The sequence below is a fragment of the Solanum pennellii genome, chromosome 5 (genome assembly GCF_001406875.1).
Source record: "Solanum pennellii chromosome 5, SPENNV200".
NCBI classification, from domain to species: domain Eukaryota; kingdom Viridiplantae; phylum Streptophyta; class Magnoliopsida; order Solanales; family Solanaceae; genus Solanum; species Solanum pennellii.
The window spans coordinates 30,233,017-30,249,896 of NC_028641.1; positions in this window are offsets into that span (position 1 = coordinate 30,233,017).

The following is a 16,880-nucleotide window of genomic DNA, read 5'->3' on the forward strand; positions in this document are numbered from 1 at the left end:
GGGGGGGTGGGAGGGAGAGGGGGTCGAAGGGTTGAATATGAGAAGTTGGGTTGAAAGTAGGTAGGCCTATTATGACATTAGGCAAGTTGGGTTGAGCTCGTCGAACCACTCGAGGGTTCACTGAAGATCCCATCTCGCCTTTAATTTCATGCTTTATGTGATTTGAGGTTCTATAATATCAGCGAGAAGCATGAATTCGCCCAGTGCACTAGGCGCCTTGCTGAAAGTCTTCTTGATCGCCCTTTGCCTACACCTTCGATCCATTTTTGAACTGTAACTTTCGGTGGGGTAGACCTTACTCATCAAAAGCTATCAGCCATTCAGTGAAACTCCCTTCCAATCACCGACTTGCTACAACTTTAGAACCAATCCTTTAGACAAGCCCGATTAGCTCGCCAAATTGATTGTGTGTGCTGATTATTTGAACTTCTCCTAATGTTTTGTAGACATGGCTATACCAAAAATTGTTGGGAGAAACCCACCATCCTAAGGAAAGGCTAAAGATATTAAATTAAATGAGGATGCAACCGCATCCAAGGCTGAAGCAATTGAACTGTCCACGTCTACTGGAAAAAAGGGAAAGGCAAGGGTAAAAGACCTATTTCTAACAAAAAGACTACTACTCGAGGGCTCTCTGTCCCTTCATTGTCCAGGAGATTTTATAAAGCTATGAATACTTTCTTGGAATATAGACCTTCGCCAGACTCTAGTATAAATATTATCCCTTATTAGGTGATCCCGGGTAATGAGGCTCGAGATCAAACGAATTCACCGTGTACTGATTCCCAGACAAATGAAGCGATTACGAAACGAGATCATTTTCTTTACCTCCCTCTCGGTCTTCCTTTATTTCATCTTTTGGATGTTTTTATTTGCATTTGAGGAAAAATGTTTTATTTATGGTGCAGTTAGGCTCACCTTTTATGACCCTTTGTGATTGTGGTTTTTTATATATATATTAAGGTTTTAAGCTTTATCTTGTGTTTTTAACTGAATATTATGGATTATTGAGCTTATGGCTCCTTGTTTTAATTGTAAATGATTTTGACACTTCAAAAAAATTTTACTACCTCTTGTTTGTGTTTGAATGTGGTTGTTCTCTTGAAAATTTGAGTATCATTCTTGATTAATACCAATGACTTGAAAAGTGTTTATAATTGAACAAAATGAATGTGCGGATACAATGAGGCCATATGAAATTGCATAGGCCATATCTGAACTCTTTGCATCTCGTTCTGACTAGCCAATTATTGAATTGTGTCTCTTGTAATGAACATTGTGCAAAAGTGGTAGTGTGAAGTCTTATTTTTCATTGGTGTCAATGCCTAGTGTGATGAGCTTACCGTGAACCATGCATGATGACTCCAAGAAATATTTGTGTTGGTCAAGTTGACTAAGTCATGGTAACTCTTAAGATGATTTTAGGAAACTTTGAAGAGTATGAAAAACTTGACATATACCTTTTTTGTGGCCTACCTTGTGAGTGTGTGATCCTTGCTTGAACACCATTTGAGTCTTGACCTTTTCCTGGAAGAAACCTGATGACATTATAACCTATCTTGATCCATTACCCATAATCCTCATGATTTGTGGTGTGTTTGAATAACCAACTTAGGCCAAAATCCTAAGTTGGGGGTGTTGTGAAAAGAGAAGGTTAATCAAGAAATTTAAAGAATTCCTCCTTTACAAAAGATTTTGAGAAAACTGGAACCCCACCAAAAGAAAAGAAGAAAAAGAATGATAAAGTTGTGAAAGTTCAAAGGAATAGGGTTTCCAAGTCCATGTAAGATGAATAATGGGGTAACTTGTAAGCACGAACGAAAATGATTAAGAAAAGGGGAAAAGGTATTGTTCATAACACATTTCATGACAATTAAATTCATTGAGCCTAAATGTCCATACATATGCAGTCAGCATGATACAATCCTTGAAAAGACCTTCTTGATCTTTAGTGAGGTGAAACAAAGTTTAATCGGAAAATACGGCAAAACCTATTATTGAAGTCATGCATTGTGTTCATCTTTGTGAGTGTGAGTGTTGCATTTGATTAGGGAGCTGAAATTTTGAAACATTGTGTGTGAATATGGAATCATCTTTTGTATGAGGACATTTGAATACCTTTGTTGAGCTTGAACTTACATTTGAAACAACTATAGTGAGTATGAGATTCTTTGATAATCGTAAATTAAAATTGAGACTTTAAGTGCACAATTGATCCTTTCATGACTAAGAGGAGTCTTGTTGTGTGCATTCATGACTGAGTCTTGTGTAACACTGTCTGAGACATCCCTTTTGAACTATGAAACTTGAGTTTTACTTGAGGACAAGAAAAAGTTTAAGTTGGGGGTGATGATGAGTCCACAATTTAGAATCATTTAGAGATTAATTTTAATAGAATATTGTGCTCAAATGCATATTTTGTACCAATAACATATGGAAATCCTAGATTTTCAGGTATTTGGACTAAGAACAAAGCATGGACACTAGTGAGCAAAAAGAAACAAGGTTGTTGAATGAACGAAGAAAAGAAGGTCTGAGGATCGCCTAACCTATTGGGAAAGTCACCGAACGAACACGGTTCACCTAATGTTCTAATATGCCAAGCCCTAAAGGAGAAAAACAAATAGGCGATAGAAAGGAGCGGTCGATGAGTCGTTGAATGATTCTGCTATGCAGTGTTATATCGCCCAAAGTTACAGAACCAGATGATGCTTAAGGACAAAGCAAAAAGGTGATGAAATTAAAGAAAGGGCAGATATCCGATCCACTCGGCGATCCTGACTAACTATGCAGATGATCCTACGCAGCACAATTTTTGGCGACTATAAATACTTGTTTAAATTTTAGCTTAAAGAGGGTTTTAAATATTTTTCCAATCTTAGTTTTTTTTTTAACATAATATTATTCATTTTTTATGTTTGAGAATGTATAGAAAATATTCTCTTAGCTTTGATGATTTAAAAATTTCCATTTTTAAGAGAAATTGGAAGTGGGTATTGAAGATTCTTCATGTTAGACCTGTGTAAAGACATTATTATTTATACTCACATGATGGACACATAAGTCGGTATTCATTTCTATCTTTTTACTATGTCTAGCTAAACCCTAATTCTTGGTGTATGATTTTGTGATAATGGGTTGATTTAGTTGTTAGGTATTTCTATATGACAGTTTCAGTGTTGTTTTAAAGTTATTTCATTATATAATTGTGGCTTAATCTAAAGGGTTATGGTTGCAAATGCAACTCTACCTTAGTGTTTTTGGCTTGCTCGAGAGAGAGGTCTGAAAACAAAGATTACTGAATTGATGGTATATGGGTATTGGTTTGGCATGATTCATCTCGAGAGAGTGAATCCTAAATCTTTTTCCACACATTCAGCTTGAGAGAGTGAATGGACTAAAGCAAAGGTTGTTCTAGATTGCTACTTATTGGTGTTCAAGAAAAACTAATTTGATTCATGGTAGATTGTTCGAGAGAAAGTCTATACCCACTACATCATATCTTAGACACTGATTTACAACAAATTTACCATCAATTAAAATTACCCATTTGTCTACCTTAGCCCATAATCCTATCACATCCTAAGAATCTCGTCTCCATATTCGTAAATTTGCTAATTTTCCTATTGTTTGATGTTTTAATTGATAATTGAATAAAAATCCCCCTTTGATAAATGAACTTGTGTGACCCTAAACTTGAACTATGTTTTTATTCATAGTGTTTTAATCTATAATTGACTAGAACATATTCATACTTGGATGTAGATTCTCAAATATGTACCACTCCCTATCTAAATGATCCCAACCCTTGGTTAGGTGATATATTGACTAACGATCGTTCATACATAGTATTAGATGAAGTGTTATTGATTACGTGAATGTCATTCATAAGCGTAATCAACTCATAGATCATCATAATATAATAGGAACATACCACAAATATCAAAGCATAACTATGCATGAATAAGATCTCATAATCCCACCCATACTAAGTAAAGCTTCTTGAGTAATTATAGTTCACACCCCATACTGTTGTTCATATTACCATAAAGGGAGAATATCCTTAACCTACATAGACCATGTGAGATTACCATGGAATATGTTATCTACCCCACACCGAAAAGGTGTTTTCCTACTTGCCTAAGGTAGAACCATAATATTAGCTTAGGTGGATCTACTAGTTAAAGACCAATGTGGACACATAGTTATGGGATAAGGAGTTGCTACTATAAACCCGGACTCTACTGATGTATAAGGTTTCCATTCTACAAGATACATACTTTGGGAACCCTGACTCAAATATAGTAGAAAGAACCCATTTGGAGAGCTGGACTCAACTATGTTAACAACTTCCTTTGGGAAGTCGAACTCAACTATCGCATAAGCTTCCTTGTCAGGTTCATATTTACTTGGTGCTAAGCATTAAGTTTCATTGATTACAGACTAATTGTTGACTAAAGTTCATATTCATGGAAGAATGTCTTGACACCCAATTCAGCAGAATTTATACTATAACTCATACTTTCAATAGGTGAGAATAGTCTTTCAACCCTAGAATCATCATATTGTGAGAACATCTTTCACATCATAACATATTCATACATAAGTGTGTACATGAATATAATCGTCCACAAGCACAACAACTAGATCATAATTATATTTATTTTCCTCTCAAAATGTCCTAAAGGCATATACATTAACATCACAATCATGCATAATTCACAAATTGTGCCCCTCAAGGAACATAGACCACACTCAATAAACACATCTAGAATTACTACATTAGACACAGATAATATGATGATTCAACTACTACAATTACTATAATCATAATCTCATAATATTCTTCTTTCTAGAATTCACCCACATCACAAGGTCGTAAATTGGAAATAAGGGGTTTTCATGGATTATTGGGAGATTTCAACATAAAACTAGAATAAATCATTAATTTACTCGTAATATAAATTACTTAAACCAATAAAAATCATTTTTGAAAGGAATCCATGGCTTGGAGTAAAACCCTAGATTTTAAAGAATTTCTTTCTTTGAAATTGGGGTTTTGAAGTGACTCCATGAATGAAGGACTACCATACATTAGCTTTAAAATATAGGGATATTGAGTATAAAATCTTTCTCCTTCAGACCCTTGCTTCAGCTTCATTCTTCTTCTTCTTCTTTGGAGTTCTAAAGAGAGAGTTTTGGAGAAAGATGGTTTTGATTTGGGATATTGGAATTAAGAGGAAGATGACTTTATTTGGGAGTCATAAATCATTATATAGTGAGTCTAATTTAGCGTAAAACGACATCACTTTGTATTAAATAAAAAGGGAAAACCAAAAAGTACCCCTTAACCAACTCACAAAACGGTTTTAGGCCACCACCCACGACCCCCTCACAGACGGACTGTGGTTGCACTCACGGCTTATAATGGTGAAGTGTGGTTTGGGGTTCTGAGACATGATGTTGCATGCTCGACATACGAACCCTTACCCAACCGAGGTGTAAGGGGGTCTATGGGGTGTGAGTTGTCCCTTGTGGGTGCTGCCCAGGCTCCTTTTTGGTGTTGTCACGACCGGGGAGCACCTCCTAGAAGTAAAATGGCATACTTGACCTCTCGGAGGTCTTATACAAGCGCATAGTTATCATTCATCACATTTTCACACGTAAATTTAGCGGAAAATTTAAAACTTTTCATAGCACATCGAATGCTAGAACGTCACTTCCATTATATATAAAATATCATAATAAATAGTTAAAGACTCTAAGTCTCTTTGCCATCTTAGACTCAACATCATTAGATTACATTAGGGACACGGCCCTTATAATACATAAATCATAAGTAGAATAATAGAAGACTTTATAGTAAGACATGATATAGGAAATCCTTGAACTTAAGGATTCCTTTCCTTGAGCTTGGGAAACACATATCAAGCCCTTCACCTTAGAGACATCCTTTAAGCATCCATAACCTACACTTTGTGTAAAAAGTTAAAGAAGATGTTGGTAGTACAAGAATGCACTAAATATGGCAATCATGCAAAAACATGGATTTAAAAGGGACATCTTACTTTGAATCGATGCATCATGCCTTTTTGTAAAAACCTCATAGAAACTTTGATAGAGTAAGAATTATATGATTCACATACTTAATATAGGAATATTCAATTGTCATACATCATATTACTATTATTTAGTCAATCATTTCCCTAGAAAACAAAATACAATAAAGGGGGGGTTTTATTTCAAAATTAATGAAAATAATTAACTAGATTAAAGTAAACAACTAACAGATTCAAATTTGGGAGCTTAATCAATTAATAAAAGTAACTAGGGATTAAGTGTTCCCCACAGGTTCCTAACTTGATGATTCTAACTATAACAGTTCTTTCCTAGTATCTTGCATGTAAAGTGATAAGTTATGTATCTCTAAATTCTTGGTGCGACATCTAGAAAATTTCACTCCGCACCTTGGTACGGCTACGTGTGTTGCTATACTAACCCTTATCTTTACCTCATATTAAGCATTGTAGTCGATATTTGACTAAGTTATTACTTCGTACCAATCGACACTAGCCTATTAGATAGTGTACACTAAATCTATGTTGATAATTCTTTTCCTATTATCTACCTCCTTGGTCCGAAAGTAGCATTAAGGCGAGTTCTAACGTTGGTCATCTGTTAAAAAGACTTCTAAACGAAAGAATTATCAATACATGCAAGACACTATTCTAGAATTACTATTTTAGTTAGATTTTACCTCATTATTCACCCATGGTTCCCACAACCCTAGTTATGGAGTTTAGTTACCCATGGTTATTATCACACTATTCAAATATTTAATATAATAGTTCATGCACTTACTTTACTGACAAAGAATAAAATTCAGATGTTCACTTGATTAATCAAAAAAAGCGCCAACAATCAATTCCAGAAAAAGTGTAACAATTGCTGAAATTAATCCTTCAATACTTGAACAAGAGAACTAAAGATTATCCAAATGTCTAACTATCAAAAAAGTATAACTATCAAAAAGTCTAACTATCAAAAATTCTAACACCAAAAATGAGGTTTTTCGAACTATTTATAATAAAAACAAAAACCTAATAAAAGAAGGATTCTAATTACTGAAAATCTGTCAGAACGCGTCTGGGTCGACGAACCTCGTGACGGACCATCGTGGTCACGACAGGCCGTCATGGCCTTCATCGTCCCATACATTACTAAATTCTTCTGCTGCTTTCTTTATTACCCTCAATGAAGAGGTATGACGGACCAATTCAAGCACTACGGTCCGTCGAGGGTCTCTGTTCCATAATACTTTAACTTCTTGGAATTTGGGTACTGGGACTACTCTCTGATCATTGCGACGAACAAGCAGGACGGACCGTCGTGACTATGACGGTCCATCATGGACTTCCGTAATCCCACAGTAGATCATACTTTCCCATCTTCCTTAAGCAGCTTCTCCCCTCACTACGATGCCACCTACGGACTGTCACAAGCTCGACAGACCGTCATAAACTCCGTGGGTGGTCTCTTCTGTATTTCTCGCTCAAAAACTTCTGCGTTCATCTTTGGAAAGATTTCCTGCAAATAAGGCGAAACTTACATAAAAATCAATACAAAAAGTCTTTTGGACACACACTAAACTTAAGGACAAAGCATTAAAAATACCGTGAAACCACGGTACATCAATGTTTCATAACACTACCCACACTCAAGCATCACCTTAAGGTCACAAGGTTACACACAACCTTCATTAATCCAACATAAGCATTTATAGAACCATTTCATACAATAAGACACATACCTTACATTTGACCCAACGTACTTTAGGGACCACATAGAAGAACTCATACAAGACCACATACAAGTCAATATTTCCAACGTCATCATAGTAAAACAATAGTCAACCTTAACATGCTTGGACATTACTTCACAAGATATCATAGAACCTACTAATAATCTCATTCTAAGCCTACTAGTGCAATTTACATGTGAAGTCCCCATAACCTCACACATGCTAAGTAAACCTACAAAGAGACTACAATCCTTAACATATACTTCATACATCAACCATGGTACTATAGTCAACTACATGCACATCAAGTAGGAACTTCATCATATAGTCACTAAGACCAACATTATCAAAATAAGGTAAGACTTCATAATATAGACAAAGTAGGACTCATACCATGCATATCATCACAACAAGTAGACAAACTACAATTTCATGCATGAGGACATAAACGTAATTATATACATTAGAACACATCCCTAGAACACCCTTCAAAAGCTACTTGTGCAATGCATAGGTGAAGCCCCATACCCCCAACTACACTAACCAACTTCTCTTAAGTTATCCCAGTTAGGGTCCTAGTTTTACTTCCATTGTCCATTTTTACATTAGGGAAACTATAGCCTGAACCGACACTAAGACCATGGGTGCTAAACATGGAATTTGGTGTTGTAGAGCCTTGCACCAAAGGGAAGGTGCTCTACTTTGCCAAAGTAGAACATTAACATCATGCTAGCATATTAGGTGATATCACTTGCTAGATCCTACGGGGAAAGCATAGTTTATGGAACTTGGAGGCATATATGGAAACCCTCGTTATGCCAAATGAGGTATTGTAGTTATCCACCTCGTGAGGACTATGGTGAACAAGCCTTCCCACATTGGGAAAGGGCACCCCTCATCTAAGTTCACTCGGTGATAAGATAAGTTCCCTTTTTGAAAGCCTTCATTATCATTACTTTATAAAATGTAGGCTTAGGAGAGTTAATCCCTCATATGGTTAGCTCATAGTTCATAGATCAGAGTTCATCGACCTAAATCATGTGAGAATTCCTCTCACATGGACATATCATATTCAAGCACTATCTACTTTAGCGTACCTTTGAGAACACCTTTAAAGAGCCCCTCTATTGACTAGATCATCATACAACCATAATGGACATACTTTCATGTGGGTGTGTGTATACATATATGTGAGCAAACCTTTCAGATAAACACCCTTAGACCACACATGTTCATACTTGTACTTCATTAAAGAGTATACGTGTAACTATATGCCCATCCTTTCATATAAACATATTTAGACATCATCCACATTCACACTTCATCACATTATATAAGACATGTTAATAGTATAAAAGTCATATTCATAACATGCTCATGCATTCATATTCATGTACATAGATCACAAACCTTGGAACTATCCTATCAAGGCACACATGTGCAATGCATAGACAAGGTCCCATACCCTTGTCCATACTAGTACACCCATCAAGTCATCCTAGTTAATGGATATATGACATACTTAATGGACATATACTTAAAATGCATCGTAGTAGACATTAGTGCATATGAGAGTAACCTTTCATTAGACACCATGAACCTATACTACTTGTAAGCATGAATGAGGTGTATGTGTATATTGGCCAACATGATCACATAATGTATATAAACTACATATTGAGGCAGCCACCCTCTTAGGACCACAATGCACATCCAAGCATAGACCACACAACACATACTAGCATAAGAGACAAGATACTTCAACACTAGCATTCAAGACTCCTAACATTAGCTAATCACACATTCATATCGGGGTAGATAGGTAAGGGGTAATTCACCATTTATATTTCATCATTGTCATCATATAGACAACACCTAACATAGACACCCACATAATCATAACATTGTCAATACAACCTAGACCATAAACTAGAATGAAAACTAGGATGAGACTTCACATTGGGTGACCATCATCACCACACATTCATAATACGATTTCCTTAAAGGCCATGATCATATCACATATATATTAGCAATAAGTTAAACACCACCACCATAAGTGGACCATACCACAAAATGCCATACAAGGCCAATCATCTAGCAATTCTATAAGAAAGTAGAGGAATAAGGTAATCTTACCAATTTCTCATCCTTTGATAATCATTGATCAATACTCCTTTTTCATCAAAAATACAATTATAGGGAATTATCTAAAAGCATCTTAACACAAACTAAATCATGCTTCATATACCCTAGAAATACGATTACATTATGTACATTGCATTATCAGTCTATAGAGTATAGGAGACCATAAGTCAATCTTCACCATCATATTACATCATGGGCAGTAGCTCAAGTACAATAATAATATACGAAATCATGATTCAATCATCATAGAATCAAGGCCAAATCATGTACACTACTTCATCAAACTATAGAATATATAGGAGTCTAGGTTAACCTTACCAACTTCCAAGCCTTGATCATCAATGATAAATCATTAATAATTCACCATTAATTTGAATACACAACAGTATCAATAGACAATTCAACATGCTAGAATCATAATTCACTTAACATAGACTCAAGATCACAATGCCCACAAATAGGCGAAATCGAGATATTTGATGTAAGATAGGTTCGTCATGAAATTGGATTGAAATTCACTTTAAAATAATTACATTAATATCAATTAATCATAAACAAGCTTTTGAATACGATGAGAAAGAACCCATGGCTAGATTGAAAGATTGGAGGTTTGATCATAATTTTCTCTTTAAAAACATTGGAAGGAACTCCTTTAGAAGAAAGGTAAAATAATTATGAAGGATCACCATACCTCATTATATAATAAAACCATGAAAACTTGATAAATAAAACATCACAATCCAATACAAGTTGTTCTTGAGCTTCATCTCCAATGGAGGTTTCTAAGGAGGTTTTTGTTTTGGTAGGGAAGTCTAATTTTGAGAATTGAAATGGTAATGGGGTTTTGATCTTAATAACCAAGTTAAAATACCCAAAAACCCATAAATTAACTTCCTACATTCAGGTTAGGACGTGGGGTGAATTTTGCATTCACCCCTTAATGAAACAGTGCGTCTAGCAGTGGAGTTGCAGGCTGCATCGACGGAGCAATCTACGCCCGTCTGAGGCTTGGAATTGGTTTCTTTGTATCCCATCCTAAGTATGGAACGACGTCCATCCTCGGAGGGGCGTAACCACACCTACTGGCCATCGTTTGCCAGGCGTATGTAGACACTGCCAAGGCAGTGTCTAGGCAGACTTTGGGTCCTCCTTGAGGGCCTTTTGCGGGGCCCTTGTTAGGTACCTTCCATATCAGTTTCAACCAAAACGAACACGTAAAACATGTCAAGACACACCAAGACACACATGCACGTCTCAAGGGCTAACTTTTGAATGTCTTGGAAGTTCTTGGATGTTTGACTTTCAAATGACTCCAAACCAATTATGCATACTGTAAAACACTTATTTAACACATTTTTATCCTTTTTAGGATCATGTGAGTCTCTAGACACCTTAAGTCATTTTGGGGGTCTTACAGGTGCACTCCTCAAGGACCCTGATTGGTCCTCGGGATTTGAACTTTGATGTTCTAATATGAGAAATCTATTTTAAGGTACGTGGAGAGAAATTCAAGGTCTAAACCTAATATCGTGCTCTAATTTATCCTATTTGGAGTGTTATAGTATTTATTTCATTTTATATTAGTTTAGAGGGGTAACAGGACTCTAATTAAGTTTAGGTATGTCTCTGGGATTATGTTCATAGTCTAGGGGTACTTATAGATTATCTCGTAAATAAATAAGGAAATATAAAATTCTTTTCCCACATAAGGAAATAATTCCCAAATTTACTTCATTCCTTTAGTGAAGTGGAAATTAACCATTTGAATAATTACTTCTTACCCATTTTATTTTAAAGAAATTTAAAAGTAATCCTATTTTATTTTTAAAAAAAGTATATGTCTAAATACTCTCTTTTTTTTAAAATGGGGGTCCTAAAAAATATGAGGCCCAATCAATGGCTTTAGTGACCTAGGGGTTAAGAATATCATGTGTCCTCATCCTCAATGTCAATTACATTTTCTTTAAAAGCTTAAAGGTTGGAGAAATCTTTATCTCAATTTGAAGTGATACTCAGTTCCATGTCATGAACTTGACTTGCTAGTTCTTCAAACATTTTAGGTTTTTGTCTTAAAATATGTAAAGAAGATCCCATTGCATATTTTGATCCCAGAAGTTACACTAAGGTAATCTTTGCATTTAAGACTCAATCTCCTCCAATGAATTATGAAGTCAATGGCTTTCTCATCATTCGGCGTTTGCAGTCTCTATCATTGTCACAACACGTCTTTTGCTATAACAATGCTTGAGGAATTGTCGCTCCATCCGCTCCAGTTTTCGATGGAACCAGTTTTAAGTTCTGTATACCATTCAAAATTAATTCTTGTCAGAGATCTAACAAACTAGACAACAACATAATAACCCGGTGTTCCAACATTATTACAAGTTTCGACAAAGTGTGCTATATATTGTTTTAGGTTTTCATTGTCGTCGAGTATTTGCAACATAGGAGGTTGATGACCAACATATATCTTTAGGTTATAAATTCATTGAGAATATGACTTTACATATGTGAGAAGAGATTTGGATGTGGACCCAAATTTTTCTTTAATAGCATTTTTGATGTAGTCTTTCAATTGGCTAACGGGAATCTGAATTTCGCCAGACACATGAAACTCATTGCTGATCAGGACCTTCTTTTCACTTGAATTTCATTAAACCTTGCACATAATTGAGTGAGTTCTCTCTTCTCCATGTTCTCCATTAAGTTCTTCATCTTGATAATTTGAACTTCTTGATTTCTGATATACTTTGATTGGCCTTCTATTGCTTTTGTCTAATTTACGAGATTTTATCCTAATGTGGAAGTTTCGATCATCATATTTTGCATCATCATAGTAGATAATGGAGAATAACAATGATTTGTGGGGGATTTCACACCTTTTGGAGATTAACTAAAGCCAATAGTAGATTCATATGTCACTCATAAGGATTTTTGTCCTAGAGATTTGGATTGATATATCATGACATGTCTCATACTTACCACAGTAACATCAATGATGTTCTCCACTTTAACACAGAATTTAGATCCAACAATTTATGCGGATGCGGATGCAGATAAAGATTCCGAGTTGATCTTCTAGGAAATCATCTCAGTTATGTTGAACTTTGATTTTGGAAGAGAATAGATGTGAGGTAAAAATTGTCTCACTAGCATGCCTATTTGTGTGTGTCCAAAGTATCGTCTCTGAAATACAACAAACAAGAAAGAAAAATAGTAAGCAAAAAAGAGTATATGTATTTGAATATATGTGAAGGTCACAATCATCATGAAATCTTTATGAAACGTTCTGCGATTCCCTTATTCTTCTCTTCATGACTGATATTGATTTCATGGAATATTTACGGTTCAACACTTGGATTAAAGGCTTTTTTGCATGCGGAAGGCGTGCCGATCATGTGTTCTTAGGCCCAAGCGGTAGTAGTTTCCTAGTTGGAGTTGGCACACGTAGGCCCGACACCAGAGGTTGGTTGCCGCATTCGGTAAATCATTTCGCTAGCTGGCGCATAGCAAGCAAGAAAGCTCAAAGCAAAGCCAGCAGTAAGGTCCGGAGCAGGAGCATTAGGGTAGGCGATGGCCGCTGCATGGTGGAATTTAGCAAGTTGCCGGAAACCGGCACCACCTACCCGAGCAAGAGTTGTGCTCACCGGGTTAATCCGGAGAAGGGGAATTGAACTCTATGAGATCGACTCTCCTATTGTTCCTCAGTAGCTCAGTGGTAGAGCGGTCGGCTAATAACCAATTATTTTTCTCCCATTTGTTCTTATAAAGATCCCATTATATAGATGTGAGCTAGGTTTTTTGGAGTATTTTGGTTTTCAAATAAGTCTAGAGGATCTTGGGCTTGAACGATATGAGTTGGGCTCGTATTATCAACTCAACAGACTAACCAAAATGTAATTTAGATTTTATTTAAGTCGTATAGTATTACTTAAATATTAATCTGACGTTATTAACTAGTAACTTGACACGGTAATTTTTTTTTGTTATTGTGTTAATCAAAATTTAATATGGATTTATCAATAAATTTTACTATCTGCAGTTATATATATGTCATCGCAGGTCCGTAAGAGAACCCTCGTCCTAGCTGACTACAAGCGGAGACTAACTTAAGCGTACGAAAGCTTTAAAAACAAAAAAAATGATGAAACTGGAATAAAATCTTTAACTCAAATGAAAAACTTTGAATAAAATAATGTATTCAACTCGCCATATAATAGGAAACTTGAAATCCTTAATACATTTAATAAAATAAATGAATGATACAGATTTCTTAACTAAAAGGACTATCTATGACGCCTCTAACTGATAAATATGGAAGTTGGGACAAGACCCACTACATCCTGACTAAATTGAAAAGTAAATGAAATCCTCCGGAAGCAAGGAGGCTCACCATAGCTAACTCGAACTCTCATATGTATCAACGAAACTCCTGTTGATGATCCTAAATAACTGTGTCTGTATCATGAGAAGATGCAGGTCAATTGGCTCAGTACGTGGAATGTACGATCATGTAATGGGAATTCTAAAGCATAAAAATACGCTTGAACTTGATAAAAAGGAAACATACTTACTTGTTTTCAAACTTACTCAATTCAAGGATACTCTAAACTACTCAACTTAGAAGTACTCAAGGATAAGATACTCAACTCAAAGATTACATACTAAACTTCACAGATATGATACTCGAATCAATGAATTATAGATCTAATCAACATACACAACTTAAGGTATTCAACATGAAATACTCAACTCAAGATAATTAACTAAACTCATTTCAATATAGAACAGTATAAAACAAGTGAGATATAAAGAAAAGTTGTTTAAAAACATGATGTCAACTCTGTGTACATAACAAAGATACAACATAAATTTGCAATGTATATGAAAATACAATTAACTGATGTATATAAAAATACAATAACATTTGTGGGTGTTTCTCTAACCTACACCATCACTTAACAGCTATAGTGATGATACAGCACTTTACCTCACGTTGCCAAAGACCATCCTATACCTTGCCATCAGTATGGGACCTAACTTAATTTAGTGGATACACTAGTCTACTGTGAAAAGGATTCAACTAAAATGTATGACCCTATTCTACCAAAGATGAGTACAAGGTTTTATGGAGACGTGAGTTATCTGAACGCATGCTCCCCAATTCGGTGCTCAATATTACTCCCAAACTATACTAGTTCTTATGTTGTAAAAACATACTTCTTCTGTGATTTAAGATTAGTTCTCAAAAACATAGCTCAAAGGCTATCTTGAAAATTCTAGTTTCCCTTCTTAATTCATTTAGAAAGCTTTTACTCTTTTCTGAAAACTAGCCCGAAGGCGATTTGGAAATCTCAGTTTCCATTCTTATTTAAATGTGAAAACATTTTATACCTCTTTGGGAATGCTTAGTACCCATATACTTTTGAAGAAATGAACTTCAGCTTTTTTGTTTACTTTTAACTATTTACTCTTTACACTTATTGAACTTGAACTTTAAGTCCTAAAACAAAGTTGTAACAGACTTTTGAGAACTTTATAAATTTTACTTTGACTTGCTTCTTAACTTCTAGACTTGACTCTGAACTTTCCTTGAATTGAAGTATGGATTCAAGGGTAATGATCTCATGTTTATGGATTATTTCATGATGTTCAACTTGGAGGGTTCATGTTGAATTCTGAGCATGAAATACTCAACTCAAGAACTCAAAGACACTTCTTATCTCAAGATTGTATAACTTATAGGGTTCATGCGGAATGGACATGAACTACTATCTCAAGGATATCATGTGTAACATGTAATAGTACCATTATTATGAATATAATATCAAAAGGAATAAGGAAATCAATACTCCTCTCAATAATACTCAATTTATGGAATTCATGCGCAAGTTTGGGAATGAACAACTCGACTCGAAGGTCAAAGTAACTAGATGGAACTCATCTATACGACTCTTCTTATTCTCTGACTTACTTCCTCAAAACTTAGTTCAAATTGATAGTTGATCTCAAAGGATTAAAAATTGAACTCAAAGACTTTATTGAGCGTACTCTTAACTTTCTCTCTCTCTCTCTCTTGAATGTAAATTATGAATTCAAAAATTATGGTTGATGATATGAAGAATATAGGTGATATTTTTCACTCATGAATACATAATTTTCACTCTTTTACTCACTTGCTTGAGTCTTGACACAAGTTACTAGAAGTTCTAGAAGACTCCTCAAAAGGACTTTCTTAGAACGTTTGGAAGAATTCTCAAAAACTTAACTCTCCACTCTACCTTGAATTTTAATTATGAATTCAAGGTGAAGAACATGTTAGGAATTATTTTAGATAGGAAGAAGAAGATTCTTGAAGAAACTTGCATAAGAAGTTGAATATAAATCTTGAAACCCTAGCTTGAAGGTAAATGATCAAGAAGACCTTTCTTGAGATTTTTGAATTAGTATCTTGAAAATCCTAGGTGTATATTAGGATTATAAAATTGAAACTAATAGGATTTTACACCTAAAATATTAATACAAAAAAATTAAATGTGGTTGGATAAGGAAAAGACCAAAATACCCTCCCTAAAGAATTAAATGTGGTTGGATAAGGAAAAGACCAAAATACCCTCCCTATTTTCGGCCAACTTACCAATACTGGACAGCCTAACTTCAAAAGGTCATATCTCACTCATCCGAACTCGAAACATAGCAAACTCGGTGGCGTTAGAAAGATAGCTCAAAAATATTTCGTGTTGTATATTTTATCACACCTAATTAATTTTGTGTTAGGAGCTCTATTCGTTTGAATTTGATCTAAAACTCATACTTAGCTTAACTAGCAAAATTTCAGATTTTGCTATTTCCCGTTTAATTCTTTTTGGATTTCAAGGTGTTAAATATAGTGAACTAACCTTGATACTTAAGAAATTTTTTATTCCTTGGT